This window comes from Bubalus kerabau, chromosome 1, assembly GCF_029407905.1.
Source record: "Bubalus kerabau isolate K-KA32 ecotype Philippines breed swamp buffalo chromosome 1, PCC_UOA_SB_1v2, whole genome shotgun sequence".
In the NCBI taxonomy this organism is placed as follows: Eukaryota; Metazoa; Chordata; class Mammalia; order Artiodactyla; family Bovidae; genus Bubalus; species Bubalus kerabau.
The window spans coordinates 229,643,961-229,659,173 of NC_073624.1; the positions used below are offsets into that span (position 1 = coordinate 229,643,961).

Here is a 15,213-nt window from a genome sequence, read left to right on the forward strand (position 1 = left end):
GAAAACTACAATGAAGTAAGAAAAAATCACCCAAATTCCCATATTCTTGCAAACATCTATCAGTGTATTTTCACACACATGTGCAACCATACACACACTCACATGTGTCACAGGCAGTTCCTTTGCACCATTCAGGTTGTGGTTACTGTGGCCCAATTGCTCCTCAGACTTTAAATGTTCAAGGCCTCATATGCCAGTAAGCCCACAAAGCAAATCACAATGCAGCGTTCTCCCAGAGGCTCTTACCACCATTCTCCTACACACCCTGCTGCTGCTACTGCTGCTAAGTTGCTTCCGTCGTGTACTACTCTGTGTGAGCCCATAGATGGCAGCCCACCAGGCTCCCCCATCCCTGGGATTCTCCAGGAAAGAACAGTGGAATGTGTTGCCATTTCCTTCTCCAATCCAGTGGTCCCCTAACCCTTACAGGTGTCTTGGGGGTATAGACAGTCATGAGCCCCACCTGGTGCTATATCAATGTGTCGACCATGATAGAAGGATATGACTGTGCAAGCAGAAGCTGCTCCTGGTGAGTTACATCCAGAACTGTGGGTCAAGTTCACAATCCCCAAGGGGCCTACAGAGTTGAAAGCTAATATTCTCCCTAGACCAGGGAAGGGCTCCAAGCCAACTGCCTAGGGCCCTTCAACAGGGCAAATCTGTCCCATTTTCCAAAAGCATTCATATGCCAGAGAGTCACAGAAATTTCAAAGGACTGTACTACACCATTGCCCCTCCCCTACAGCCACTCCCTCCCCGGTGATCAGCACAAAAGATTTGTTAGGTCCCTCTTTCCCTGCCTTTCCCAGAAATACTCCCTTCGGGCAGTTCATAATGACCCTCTGTCCTGGTCTGTGGACTAAGGCAAGACGAAACACAAACCTAACCTCCAGGAGGGCATCTTGCTACATCCACACTTACTCCTCCACACAGACACGTCATTTATTTTGTTATGGTAAAAATATGCACAACATAAAACTGAACATTTTAACTTTTTTAAGTGTACAATTAAACGGCATTAAGTACATTCACAGTGTTGTGCAATTATCACCACTATCCATTTCCAGAGCATTTTCATCATCCCAAACAGGAACTCTACAGCCGTTAAACATTAACTCCCCATCTTCGTCCCCCCAGGCCTGGCACCCACTATTCTTTCTGTCTCTATGACTTTGTCTCCTAGATACCTCATATAAGTGGAATCATACAGCATTCATCCTTTTTGTATCTGATTTATTTCACTTAGCATAATGTTGTCAAAGGTCACCCACGCTGTTGCAGGTACCATAATTTTGCTCCTTTCTATGGCTGAATAACATTACATTGTATGCATGAACCACATTTTGTTTATTCACTTATCCATTTATGGACACTTCAGCTGTGTTCACATTTTGGTTATTGTGAATAATGCTGCTACAGAGGTCAGTGAACAAGTGTCTAAGTATCTATGAGTTTTGGTGGTGGTGATAATTATTATTATTATCATAGCCATCCATCCTGAAGAGTGTGAAGTGGTATCTCATTGCAGTTTGGCAAGCACATCATTTTACTTAAATGGTATTATTCCATATATCTTCTTCTATACTATGATCTTTAACCTCAGTAATATGTTGTGGACAGCTATCTATAAAATATTTTTGAGGGACTTCCCTGGTGGTCCAGTGGCTAAGATTTCATGTTCCTCCTAATCAGGAACTAGATCCCACATGCTGCAACTAAGAGTTTGCATGCCATAACTAAAGATTACACATGCCACAGTGAAGATCCCACGGCCACAGCTGAGACCAGGCACAGTCAAATAAGTAAGTGAAATAAATATTTTAAAATACATGTATTTTTAAAAAATTGGTTTGATGACAATTATAAGCAGTCCTTCACTAATTGTTTATTACCTCTCAGAATCAAACTCGGTCAATGAAACAAAAGTTGTATGCTCCTCACAGAAACATACGAGCTTGATTTTCAATGTTCCAAAACATGTTTCCCAAATGCTCACCTCTGAGCTCTGCCTTTGGGCCAAATTAGCATCAAATAAGGGCTAGGGGTCAGGGACAGGTTGGGGTGAGAACATGAAGTGTGAGATAAAGCTCACAGGACCTAAGGGCTGGAAGGGACTTGTCAAGCTGTCGTTCAGTCTGTTAGCTGTCCTGGTAAAGTGATGAGTTCTCTGACCCATCAATTTATCAAGATAGCCCATTAGTCCATCTCTTCCTTGAGTAAATCCACTGACTCAAAAAGTCCTTCCTGGGACTTCCCTGGCAGTCCAGTGGTTAAAGCTCTGTGCACTGGGGGTGCAGGTTCAATCCCTGGTTGGGAACTAAGATCCCACATGTCCCCGCCAAAAAAAGTCTTTAGGAGGGATTGGGGGCAGGAGGAGAAGGGGACGACAGAGGATGAGATGGCTGGATGGCATCACTGACTCGATGGATGTGAGTCTGAGTGAACTCCGGGAGTTGGTGATGGACAGGGAGGCCTGGTGTGCTGCAGTTCATGGGGTCGCAACGAGTTGGACACGACTGAGCAACTGAACAGAACTGAACTGATGTAGGTCTAAATCCCATCTTCCTTCAGGTTCAACTGCACCAGTTCAACCTCTTCTTTGATCACCAGTAGAGGTGGAGTGGCTTTGCTCCATTCCCGAATCTCCTGGTCTCCAGGCCCCTCCACCTCCCACTAGGGATTACCTTGCCCCTGACTGCACACACCCTCTGAGGACAGGGAACTCACCAGACACTCTCATTCTTAGCCCCTAACAAGAAGCTGCCCTCACCTCCCCAGATGCCTCACTCTGGCCTCCTCACAAAGCCAGAGTCTGTGCTTCCCCTGGGAAGGGAGGGGTTTCATGGCTGCCTCGCCAGTGTGGAGAGAAAAGCCACATCACACAATGGTTAATAGACATAAGGCACTAATAACTCCCAAGAGAGGGCATGAGAGCAAGCAGAAATGGTTTCCAAAATGTTGAGACAGCTCTGGGGAGACTGTATCACAAATGGCTGCCATTTAGTTAGTCTCTTGAGATATTATGGCTCCGGGACACCTCCTCTCCTAGGATCTGCCTCCAGGTCATTTCAAATACTTGCTCTGACCTCTAGTCAAAGACTTCCTGATAAAGGAAACTTGGCTCACAAGGGTGGCCGACTCATGCTTGGCCAAGCACAGAGTTCATGAGTATTCAAATGGTGGGTCTCTCCGTGACTTACACTGGTTATTTTTCTGTTTTCTTCTCCGTCTTGATGTAATATCCTGATGTGACAGTAGCAGAAGTAACAGAAGCATAAATTAAGTTTCACAGCTTCCAAAGTGGACATTCCATAATTTTGATGGCTCCATCAGGCTGGCTTTATCTTTTCCCTAGGGTCCTCTGGTGGTGCTTTGGAGTGTCAGACGAAACACTGAGCAGGGTAGAGGGTGGGGGTGACAAGCCTTCGTCGCCACAGTCTTACACCCCAGGGGCACCTGTGTGAATGGCATCAATCTTCTTGGCTCAGGAAGGAAGCAGATGACATGAATAGCAAGCCTGCTATGTGTCAGGTGTGGGGTAGATACCTGGCATTTACTGAGCACTTATTCTGGAGCCCCACAGGACTGACCCCTTCATAAGCACTGTCTGGCTTCATCTTCACAGCAACCCTGGGAGGTGAGGGCTGCTTCTGGCTCCATTTTACAGAGGAGGAAAGAGGGGGTCACAGATGTTAAACACAGTTCCCATCCCCACCCCCTGCGGGAAGCAGCAGAAGCAGTGCTCCAGACTTGGCCCATCCCCCAGGACTGCACCCCACCTGACCCTCACGGCAACACCAAAAGGCAGGCCCTGTGCTCCCCACTTCACGGAGCAGCAGCTAAACAACTGCACCCAGACTTCACAGCCAAGAAACTGCAAAGGGAGGAACAAACATAAGCTCCCGAGAAGAGATTTCTTTCCTCAGAAGGAACAAAGTCAGGGTGAACACCCTCTTACTAGACCAGGAGCCTTTTAAGACCAGGTACAGTGTAGGGCTCAGCATGCCACATCCCTGGGGCCACCTAGCTGCCCCACGCAAGACGGCCTGAGGGAATTCTAGAGGTAATCCTGCCCCAAGAAAGGGGAGGGGAGGACAGCAGCCCCGTGTGGGCCAGGGGTCCAGGGGACCGTGAATGAGAGTCTGAATGAAGGTGACTGGGGTCCAGCCAGCCTCACCACAGAAAGGAAGCTCTGAGCAACAAGGCCACTGGGAGGAGCCCTCCACCGGCCTCAGCTCCACAGACATCTCGCTCCTCTGCCCATGGCTGCTGGCTCCACAGACATCTTCCTGGCGGTCCCTTGCCCGCACTGCAGGAGGCCTGGGGACTCACCCTCCCCAGGGGAGTCATGCTCTCTGGGAAGAGCCAGATGACAAGCAACTACTTCAGTAGATACATATGAAATAGGCACAGCCCTGGAAGGCAGCAAGCAGAGGCAGCGATGGAGACTAACACTATGGCCAGACAAGGCCTCTCCCAGAGGTGACTTCTGAGGCCAGAAGCAGGAGGAGGAGCCAGCCATGGGAAGATTAGGGAGAGAGCACTTTTGTCAGAGAGGACTGCAATGCAAAGGCACTGAGGCATGAAAAATGTTAAGGACTGTCTAAGAGCCTCTGATGGCCAGAGCATAATGAGAAAGGGTGAAGGACAGGTATTTCTCTAGACTAGAACTTCAGGGGAAGGAGAGCCCTAGAGGCGGGTCCTCAGACTCCCTCTCCTGCTGGTTGCAGGCCCCGTGTGTGACCAGGGCAGGCCCTACCCTTCTGGGGCGCCAGCCTTCTTTGCACAATGATGCGATTGGCCCCCCAGGGTCCCGACTTTCTAGAGAGAGGATTTACTTCCTCATGGTCACCTATCCCCTGCCATTCCCACCACCCTCTGGACCCCAGGAGCCAGGACGGGTATCTTCCCTGCCAGAGATTCCCAGAAAAAAATCTCAGCACTCCCACTCCAGCCTTGGGACACAGGGGCCAGGGGAGAGGGAGGAAATTCTCACACATAGCCTGCTCCCAGGGAGTTTGCTCATGTTCCCAGGCTGACAACTGGCAACCCTCAGAACTCCGGCCCCTACCCCCTTCCTCCTCCTCCTCCTCTCCCTGCCTCCCGCTCTCCCCCCAGCCCCCCTTCTCCAGCTTAATGACTTCCACATGGGCCTCTGGCAGCTGGAGCCAAGCCTCCCAGCATTGTCTGAAATCTCCAAATTTAGAAGAAATATGAAAATTGTCAACCACTCCTTCCTTAGGGGGTAAAAGCAACATTCGGCACCGGGGGCAGGTCAAGGCGAGGCAGTCACGTGGCAGGCGCCTGGGCCAATGGGGGCCCCGGAGAGGACTCAGCACCCGCCTCGCCCCAACACCGGGCTCGCCTCTTCAGCTCATATAAGGTAAAAGGCAGAGGGGTCTTTGCAGCCAGGGAGCAGCGGGCAAGGGGCTAAGGGGAGGGGGGCCCAGTGCCAGCTGTTTAAAAGTGCCCCTGTGGCAGTGGCAGTGAGGGGTGCCAGAGGCCCAGTGAAGTTAGTTGAGAAGCAGTGATACCTCCAACCATCCCCCAAATGGGCTGGCCCACGTCTCCAGGCCACAAGGAGCCACACCTGGATGGACCCCAAGAGAGGTAAGAACCAGTGGCAGACAGGGGTCTGTGAGTCTAGTTGTGTGTGTGTGTGTGGGGGTGTCTCTGTGGTATCCTCCTCCCCCCGGAGACCCCCAGGGGATGCTGCATTGGGATTCTGATCCTTGGTCTCTTGCTAATCCCCTCTGGGCCTCAGTTTCCTCATCTGTGCAGAGCCTGGACTGGATGGTCTCTAAGCACCCATCTTGCCCTGACCAGATGTGCAGATCTGTGATCCTGTTGGCTTTGGGGACTCCTTGTGGCTGTGGTTAAATGCAGGGGGTGGGAGCAGAGGGAGGGGATGGCGTCGATATCCCACCACCTGAGCATCACCACTGTACCCGAGTCTGGGCCCGTCTTGCTGACTTCGCTATAGACAATGCTTCTTCCTTGTCTATGAGGTTTGATTTCTCAGCCCTAAGAGTCTGGGGCTTCTGGCAAGTAAAATTGTTTTCAAATAATGGTTTCAAGAAACAAAGCTGTTGGAGAAGCTATGTCAGCTCAGGTTCCAGCAGACAGGCAGCGAGGCGGGAAGGCCAGGGTGTTGGCTGAGAGGCAGCAGTGGGTAGGGCACACTGGCTGGGGGATGGGGGCAAGCTCCAGCCTCAGCTCTGCTTCTCACTGCCTGGTTCTGTGGCCCCAGGCAGACACCCTACCCTCTCTGGGTTGCAGTTTCTCATCTGTACTGTGAGGCCATCAGACAACACAGTCTCTGTGCTTCTGAGGACGTGGTTTTTGAGCCCTGTTTGAGCCTAGAGGGCAGCTGGTGTTGGGAAGTTTCCCCAGGAGGCCCTGAGCTGAGTCTGCCATTTGACAACAGGATTAGGGGCCAAGCTGACACCTGGAGCCCAGGGATGTACTTGGAGGTTGAGCCTCAGGAGGTGGAAAGAGCTGAAGCATCTCTGACTGCAGGCTTGGCCAAGGGAAGGGTCAGCCCACAGCCCTGAGACCTCAGGATGAGCCTGCCCCAGGGCAGCCTCTGCTAGGGAAGGCGCTAGTCTCTAAATTCAGTGTACTAAGGGTTCAGGATCTTGGAGGGAGTTGGGGACAGCAGAGAGTTTCAGTGAGGTGAGGTGGTGGAGCCAGGGGATTCAGAGGAAAGTAGAGGACTTGCAATGGGGAACGTGGGAGGCAGGGCTGGAAGACACAGCTCTTCTGAATATGCTCTGGCCACATCTAGGGCCCAGAATGGACACAGTCCTCCAGTGTCAGCCTGCCCAGCACTTTCACCTCCCACTGTTGGTTACACAAGACCCGAGGCCACAACAGTCCAAAAGCAGACTCTGGAACCAACTGCCTGGTTCCAATTCTGGCTTGTTTTTACTTACAGAACACATGACCTTGGGCAAGTCACTTGCCATCTCTGAGCCTCAGCTTCCTCTTCTATAGAACAGCTATGATCTCTGTTCTGACCTCACTTGGCTGTCCTAAGGCGTGAGGGACGTATGTACCTAAGAGCAAGCTCCTCTGTCCATGGGATTTCCCAGGCCAGAATACTGGAGTGGGTTGCCATTTCCTCCTTTAGGGGATCTCCCCAATCCAAGGATCGAACCCACATCTCCCATGTCTCCTCCATTGCAGGCAAATTCTTTACCTGCTAAACTAACAGGGAAGCCTAAAAGCAGTATAAATGGGGCTCATGTTCATTACATTTGGGCCCTAGTCCTCTTGTGAAGCAAGATAACCTTAGCTATGTTTAGAGAGAAGTGAGAGTGAGGACTGGCCAAGGAGCACCCTGAATTGCTGAAGAGAGAACAGGGTCTGGAAAGAGGCAAGAGGGGTGAGGTCAGAGGTTACAAGGCACAGGAGAGGGGTCAGCTTGAAATGTGTAAAGGGCTAGGTGAAGTCTCATTTTCTGCATATATAATAGGGCATTTTGTGGGTCATGTGTCCCAAAGTGTGGTGTCTGAAGCACCGCACACTCATCAGCTGATGGAATCCTGGCTGGGGCAGAAAACTGTACTCCAGCCTCTCCAGGAAACCCCAGGTGTATGGAGTTTGGAGAATGCTGTGCTGTCAAGTAGCCCGAGGCCCTTACAAACACAGTCGAGGTCACTGAACCCAGAAAGAGAGAGTACTGCTTTAGGTCACACAGAGAGCTGATGGCAGAGCTACAGCACAACAAGCCTCTGCCAGCAAGGTGGTGCGGATGGAGTCACAGTGCGATTGTGACGGCAAAGGCCTAAGGCCTTTACACAAATCACAGTAATCACAACAACCCTGTAAGGTAGGGACAACAATTGTCCTCATTGCACAGATGAGGACACTGAGAAAGAGAGGTTAAGTAGCTCGCATGAGGTCACACAGCCGGTGAACTATTAACCTGGACACGGTATGTCTATCCGCTGCTCCTGCCCCTTTGTCCCCAGGAGTCTCCTACCTCCTGCCCTGCTCCTTGGACACCACACTCCATAACTTCCTGGGGACCCTCCAAAGCACCTCATGAATATGTACAGGGAATCTCCCCCCTCTCTTGCATTATCACTTAATCCTCCCAGGATTACCCTGGGGCAGGATCAGCATCATTCCACCATCCTAATCCATAGGGAAAAAAACCACTGGCGTTTACCCAAAGTCACACCGCTAGAACTGGCGGAGGGGGTTTGAACCCACCCTGCAAAGTGCATGCTTGTAGTCTGCCCACCAGGACACCTCTGAGTGTGGGGATGAGAAATCCCACTTCTCGAGGAGACCAAGGCTAAGTGGGTGACCACACTAGAGTTTGAACCTGAGTCTTCTAGTTCCAAGGCCATCGCTCTTCCTTTAGCTCCACCACTGCCAAGAAAGAAAAGGGTCTGCTTGCTATTGGTCCCTAGGAGCCACAGGACAGCTCTTTGGGCAAAGTCAGCCCTTTCCCAGGCTGGCTTGTGCCAGGGAACAGCTGACACACACACAGCCTTGAGGAATACAAAGCTCCAGTCCCGGTGCCACCCCTGACCTGCGGGGCTGTGACTTATTCGCTGTGTGAGCCCTGAGGGTGGGAGAAGACAGCCTCTGAGGTCCTCATCTCCAGGCTATGCCTGGGCCCTGCCTCAACAGTGATTTCCCAACTAAACAGGCCCTGGGGCTCAGGGCCATGGGTTGTGCAAAGGATCATGATAAAGCTTTTTCCAATTGTGGTTATTATGACCATTTTTGTCCACATCTCCTGAGGCACATGAGCCAGAGTTTCTCTGGGGTTCATATTTAGAGAGGGATTGCTAGGTTCTGGTGTGCATGCCTACCAACTTCACAGGAAAGCACCAGATTATCTTCCAAAGTGGCCAATCCATGTTACAGCTTCCACCAGCAGTAGGTGAGCATTCCCTTCCTTGACAAGCCTTGAAATTACCTGAATTCTTGTTATATACTTTATTCTTATTGAATTTGTATAATTAAGAAGGAAGAAACAGAAATGCTTTAACACTACTGTCCACGTGGGTATTTAGAAACTTGCCCTACATGCACCAAGTTGCAGGGCAGCCTGCAGGCCCTGGAGTGGGGGTGGGCACAGCCCACATGGCCCTCCCCCAGCCCAGCAGTACGCAGGGGCCTCAGGCCAATCGGAGATTGCCTGCAATAGTCTGCAGGAATTTGGGGTGGGGAAAGAGCCCACGGTGTCTGCCACCTCCTAACAGCCTGTCTAGACAACCCGGGCCCCACAGGGCTTCACCACACATGATGAAACCCCACAGAGACCAGCCCCCTCCCTTCTCGCAAAAGAGGCTTGTTGGCGACCGTGCTTTGTCACCAGAAACCTTTTCTCCAATTCAAAACAGGAATGCACTGCATGAGTCACCCACTCTCGTGGCCCATGGATCACCCACTCATCAGGCCCCTTTTTGTTTGGATGAGAAAACAGAGGCTGACTCTGGAGCCAGGGACCTTTCCAGTGTGGGCTGAATGCATCCCCATGCCCAGGTGATAAGGAGACCAGGCTGGTCAGAGCGCTGCTAGGGTGAGCTAAGATGCAGCAGTTCAGTTCAGTTCAGTCATTCAGTTGTATCCGACTCTGCGACCCCGTGGACTGCAGCACACCAGGCTTCCCTGTCCATCATGAACTCCCGGAGCTTGCTCAAACTCATGTCCATTGAGTCGGTGAAGCCATCCAACCATCTCATCCTCTGTCATCCCCTGCTCCTCCCGCCTTCAATCATTTCCAGCATCAGGGTTTTTTCAAACAAGTCAGTTCTTCACATCAGGTGGCCAAAGTATTGGAGTTTCAACTTCAACGTCAGTCCTTCCAATGAATATTCGGAACTGATTTTCTTTAGGATGGACTGGTTGGATCTCCTTGCAGTCCAAGGGGCTCTCAAGAGTCTCCTCCAACACTGCAGTTCAAGATGCAGCAGGCTGGCCATTAAAGGTGCCAGAGAGGAGTCAGGCTGCTTGGGTTTGAATCACAGATCTGCCCCATAACAGCTGTGTGACCTTGGGCAAGGTAAGAGTACCAGCCTCATTAGGTTATTGAATCATCTGGATTAAATGAGTTACAACTCATGAAGTCCTTAGATCAGTGACTGGCACATAGTACTCAATAAATAAATAACTGTCCAAATGTGATGACAAAAGGCAGTTTCTTTAGGTGGGAGGAGGTGCCATATGAAGCCCCAACTCCACCCTCCACCTAGGGGGATAATCTACTCTTGCTCCTTCAGAAATAACAATAACTATATATCAAGTCTTCCCAAGCGGCCAGCTCTCCACCCAGCACTCTCAGAAGTAAATACCATGATCCCTCTGGAAACCCAGAGGCTCAGAGAGATTTAGCCATTTGCCCAAAGTCACACAGCTTTATAAAAGGCTCAGGTGGGGCTCAAACCCAGGTCTGGCTGACTCCAGAACCCATGCACAGAAACCCTAGCACTGCCCCGACTAGTCTGTGAGCAAAAGCTACCTCTGGTTGTACTCGTCTAGTAGGAAAAATCTTGGCATTTAGGAAGGGGGCCATTTGAGTCATGATGCCTCAGTAAGATAAAAACAGAGCCCCCTTTTCCCATCCCCATGCCTGCTCAGGGGCAAAAAATTTCAGACAATGCTTCTCACCAGTGAGCATACCTTACTGTGGGCTGAGTGCCCCGGGGGCCTGGTCAGTCCTGGGCTGCCCCTGGCTGGCACAGCTCATTGGTTCTTTGAGGAAGAAGCCGCCTCACTCCTGCACATCCCCGAGAGTGCACATTCCAGCCACAGGCCTGGGTGCCCTCCTCTGAGGTCCTCCTCTGACCCAAGCCAGGCTCCGAGGGAGATGGAAAACACAATGGACGCTGCAAGCTTGGCAGGGACACTGCTCGGCTGCCTCTAGCTCCTACCCCTACCCTCCTCCTCCTTCAGGGAAATAGATCAGGTTGAAGTGTTCAGAGGCAGGCTGCCGCCTTGGGAGGCCATCCATAGTGGCCATGACACCACCCTGGCAGGGCTGCTGGGCTCCGAGGTCACTGGTCAGTCTGCCCAGAGCCTGCCGGACCTCAAGCATGTGACCCAACAACTCCATTGTGTCTGAGGGCATCTGATGAGATAAGCTGAATAAGATGGGGGAAAGGGAAAGAAACAGGCTAAGACGCTGGCCCTGGCTCTACAGCCAACACAGAAGTTAGTCCATCCCTCTGAGCCCTGCAGGGGGAGATGCTCCATGATTTGGGATGGAAGTAGGACAGCTCCCGTCACCCCTTGTATGACAGTGGACACTCAGACTCTCAGGGAAGAAAAATCTGGGGTAGGGGTGGTCAGAGTAGCAGGGGTACACTTTGGACAGACAGAGGTGAGAGAAGATGGCACCCCAGGGGGGTTCTGCCTGCAAAGGTGGGGAGGCAGGACTGGAAAAACATTTTCAGAAGAACAGCAAACAAGTGGTTTGCTGTTGGTTCCACTTGGCTGGAACCAAGAGTGGGTCAAGACCCTGTGTGATTTGAGGCTGGCTAAGTGGTGAAGATCTGGTCATGGAGTGGCTTTGATCGCCAGAAACCACAGCTCCAGAAGATGGAAGTGTTTCTGGGAGGGAGATTTGTACCCTCCCCCAAAATACCATCAGACCAAGAGCCCCAGGGGAGGAGAGAGACCTGGGAATTTGGGCACTGTTAACTCTGAGATGTCAAATATGAGACTGGGGGGTTAGGAAGCCTGAGGGCTGCAGTCATCATCTTTGAGATTTGAAGAGCTTTCTGGGGATCAGGAATTTGTTCTTTGCAGCATGAAAACACAGGGCATGCAGCCCCAGAGAGGCAAGTATCTGCAGGATATTAGGAAGAAGTCTTCAATAGTCTGTCCACAGAGAGATGAGGTGATTGGAAAGCAGTGAGCTTCCTGTCACCAGAGAGGTATGTGAGCTTAGCAGGGACACTCTAGAACTCAGCATTAGAGGAGGTTGGACCTCATGGCTTTTCCCACCAGCAGCCTGAGACTTCACATTACAGCCCTAATGGCCCTGGGACAGTCTTGTGGGGCTGAACTGCCCCTGCTGCTTGGATGCCAGATTCCCAGCTGGGCATGACATCAGTTCTGCCCTGACTTCACACAGGGGCCTCTAGGGACAGCCCGCACCCTTTCCTCCCACTTCCTTCCACCCCTCTGCTGCCTTCTGCCCTTTGCAGAGAGCACCAGGCTTGACCAGACAGACCTGGAGCCTGGTTGTGAGATCAGGTCCCCGGGGAACAATCTGTCCAGCAGGAATGAGGCAGAGGGGGCCAGCATCCCTGGGGGCCCTGTTCACACGCCCCACAGAGACTGCATGGAAATTCCAGGAGGGTCACAGGGAAGATTCCAATTTAGAACAAAATGCTTTATTTTTGTCCCCTTTTCTTTCCTTTCCCCTTACTGGGGGGAAGGAGAGGCTGTCACAGGAGGCTGGGAGAAGAAAGCAAGCATCCTCGTTGGGCAGAATCACAGGAAGACCAGGGTGGAGAGATGGGGGTGCAGAGCAGAGAGGGAAGGGACCCAGATGGGCCTGGGGAGGTAGACTCCACATGGGAGAGGGCAACGGGGAGGGCAAAATCAAGGAGATAACGAGACCAGCAGGCATTCCTGGACACTCAAGACCAGAGTCACTTCAGGTCTGGGTTCAAGCTGGGGTCAGAGAATCAGCCAAGTTTCCCAGAAGGACAGATGGTATCAGGATCAGTTCTTTTGAGACCCCTGGACACTGGGGCCTGGCCTTAAGGGACTGTAAAGCTACAGAGTACTACTAAATCCATCTCATTCACCCCGGTGATCCTGGGAGATGCTTAGTAAACACTCCTTGTGTTGAATCCTAAACCCATAGCATAAAAGTCCTATTAGAGCCAACAGGGACCTTTAAGTGCATCAAAACCATCTCCTCGTGTTACAGATGCAGGACCTGAGGTCCACGATGGAAGGAGACTTGCCTAAGGTCAGACTGCCAGAGACGCCACCCACCCAGCCCTATGCATCTTTCTTTGCCTCTTCCCTGCCTTCTAGCCAGAGATGGAGACTATGGTATGGTCTCCCCAACAAGGAGGGAGACAAAGGAAAGGCAGGTGCCCTGCCAGGATATAACTGTCTCCAGGAGGAGTCAGAGGATAGCATCACAGCTTCAGTCCTGGGAGCTCTGCCCAGGAGGGTGCTTTCCCTGGCCAGACATGGTCCTCAGAGTTGCCACCTGCTGCAGATAGGGAACTCCTACAGATGAGAGAGCCCAAGGCTGGAGGGGAAGCCCTAGGTTCTGTTTCTGGCTCTGCCCCAACTCACCACATGACCTTGAACATGACCTGAGGTAGGGTCTTCTCTGACCTCAATGTGCCTGGTGAGGGGCGGGACCCAACCAGCTTGGATGGTCAGAGATTTCATCCATGACCTGCCTCAGTCTCCTGAGTGCCTCCCCCCTCTCTCAAGCCATCTTAGCTTTTGCTTTGGTACAGAAGTAGGCCAGGAACAGCAGAAAAAAAACAGTAGCCTGCAGATCCCCCTCTGCTGGGAGCAGCATCCTTTATGCCCTAGCTTTGCTTTCCAGCCTTGGAATTCCCGGAGAAGCAAAAAACTGGGAAGGCTCTTAGGATCAATCCAGTGAGAGATCTGAGACCAGAGAGCTTTCACAGACTACGCAAAGTCACACAGCAAGTCACGTGGCAGTGGGCCTTAGGTCTCCTGACACTCAGACCAGCGCTTTCACTGACCACACTGCCTTCCAGGATGACAGGCACACGAGCCAATCTCATCTGGACCTAGGCATTGACTCACTCGACACTTAACACTCCCCACACAGGGAGCCCACACTCTTCCACCCCTCTCTGAGACTTGGTTTCTTCTTCTATCCAACGGGCAGATGGGGTGGAACAGATGTCTCTAGGAACCCTTGCACTCCAGGACCCAGGGTGGCCTCCTCAGCTCTTTCTTCACAGAGGGTGGGGCTACCCAGGCCAGGAAACCCCACCAGATCACAACCTCCATCCAGCCCGGTCCCACCCCAGACCCCAGGACTGGGTTTCATCCAGATCTACAGGCTTCAGCCCAGCTCCCTCGGAGGATCTGGATTTTTCTTACCATAAAAGGGCAAGCGTGCCTCTCTGGGTCCCCACTGCCAGCCCCACTGGGGGAAAGGCGGAACTATTTTTAGAAAACTCTAGGGTTTGCTCCCGAACTCAAGATGGAGCCTGTCTGAGCCGGCATCCAGGGAGCCCTCTCCCATCTCCCTTGCCCCCCTGCCCTCTGTCTTCCTCCCTCTTCGCCCGTTGCTGTCTCTTCCTTCCCTCTTCCTCTCTCTGCCTCTGTCTTGCTCTCACTCTCACTCCATCAATCTCTCTTTTTTCTCTCCCTCTCCTCCTCTCTTCCTTCCCCCTCACTTCTCCTTTCTCCCCAGATCTCCTCTCAGTCAGCTCCCCTTCCCCCTCCTCCTCATCCCTCCCGCAGATCTTGTTTTTGGTGGTTGGAGAAAGTAACACATCTGTACCCCCCCACACCCTTCTTAAACACTATTTACAACACAAATTCCAAACATCCGCCATCTGGTTCTAGAAAGGGCCAAAAGATATTTAGAAAAGGAAGTCATGATTATTCCATCTTCAAAGCCAAAGGAACATAAAGGCCCCCCTCTCCCCCACCTCCCTCCCAGGGCCCCTTTGTTAAAATCTGACGGATTAGGATTCTTCAGTGAGTGGAAGGGGTCCATCCCAGCTGGGCCTCTGACGGGCTGCATCACTTTAAGCTTGTTGCTTCTCCTCTCCACACCTCAGTTTCCTCATCTGAACTGTGGGAACATGACTAGGGAGCCTCCAGCGCTAATGCTCGGAGACTTCATGTCCTAGTGCAGAAAATCCTGAGGCCCAGGTCCCTGGGGCCCACCTTGGGCTGAGCATGGGGTGAGATGGGGGCAAGGGGAACTCCAGCCTCTCCCCTTGCAGCCCTGTGCCTTTCAGCCCAAGGAGATCTATGCATTCCTTCATCGTGGGGGCGGGAGCGGAACCAAACCATCTCCCTTTTTGTGACCCCAGGAGGACTCTGGATGCCAGAGTCCAGTCCTTTCCCCACATCATAGTGAGGCCCACAATCACACAACATGCCTACAGGAGACCCGGTACCTAACCTGCTGCTCTTCCCTTCCAAAACTTTCCAGAAGAAACCAACCTTTGTAATCTCCAGAAAACATCACCCAGCCCAGCAAACTGGAACCCTGGAGGT

General features: G+C 52.0%; 1 protein-coding gene across 8 annotated transcripts in view; it reads right to left on the bottom strand.

The window, feature by feature from the left end:
• The window catches only part of IL17B (interleukin 17B), a 33,829-nt gene that overhangs the window by 15,352 nt on the left and 3,264 nt on the right, over positions 1–15,213 (bottom strand). For 2 of the 8 annotated variants that reach the window (XM_055558071.1, XM_055558080.1), the window contains exon 2: positions 3,201–3,456. The exons of the other annotated variants lie outside the window; for them this stretch is intronic. The gene's annotated coding sequence lies outside the window, so the exon portion shown is untranslated. The remainder of the gene's footprint in view (positions 1–3,200; positions 3,457–15,213) is intronic. 8 annotated transcript variants of the gene reach the window in all.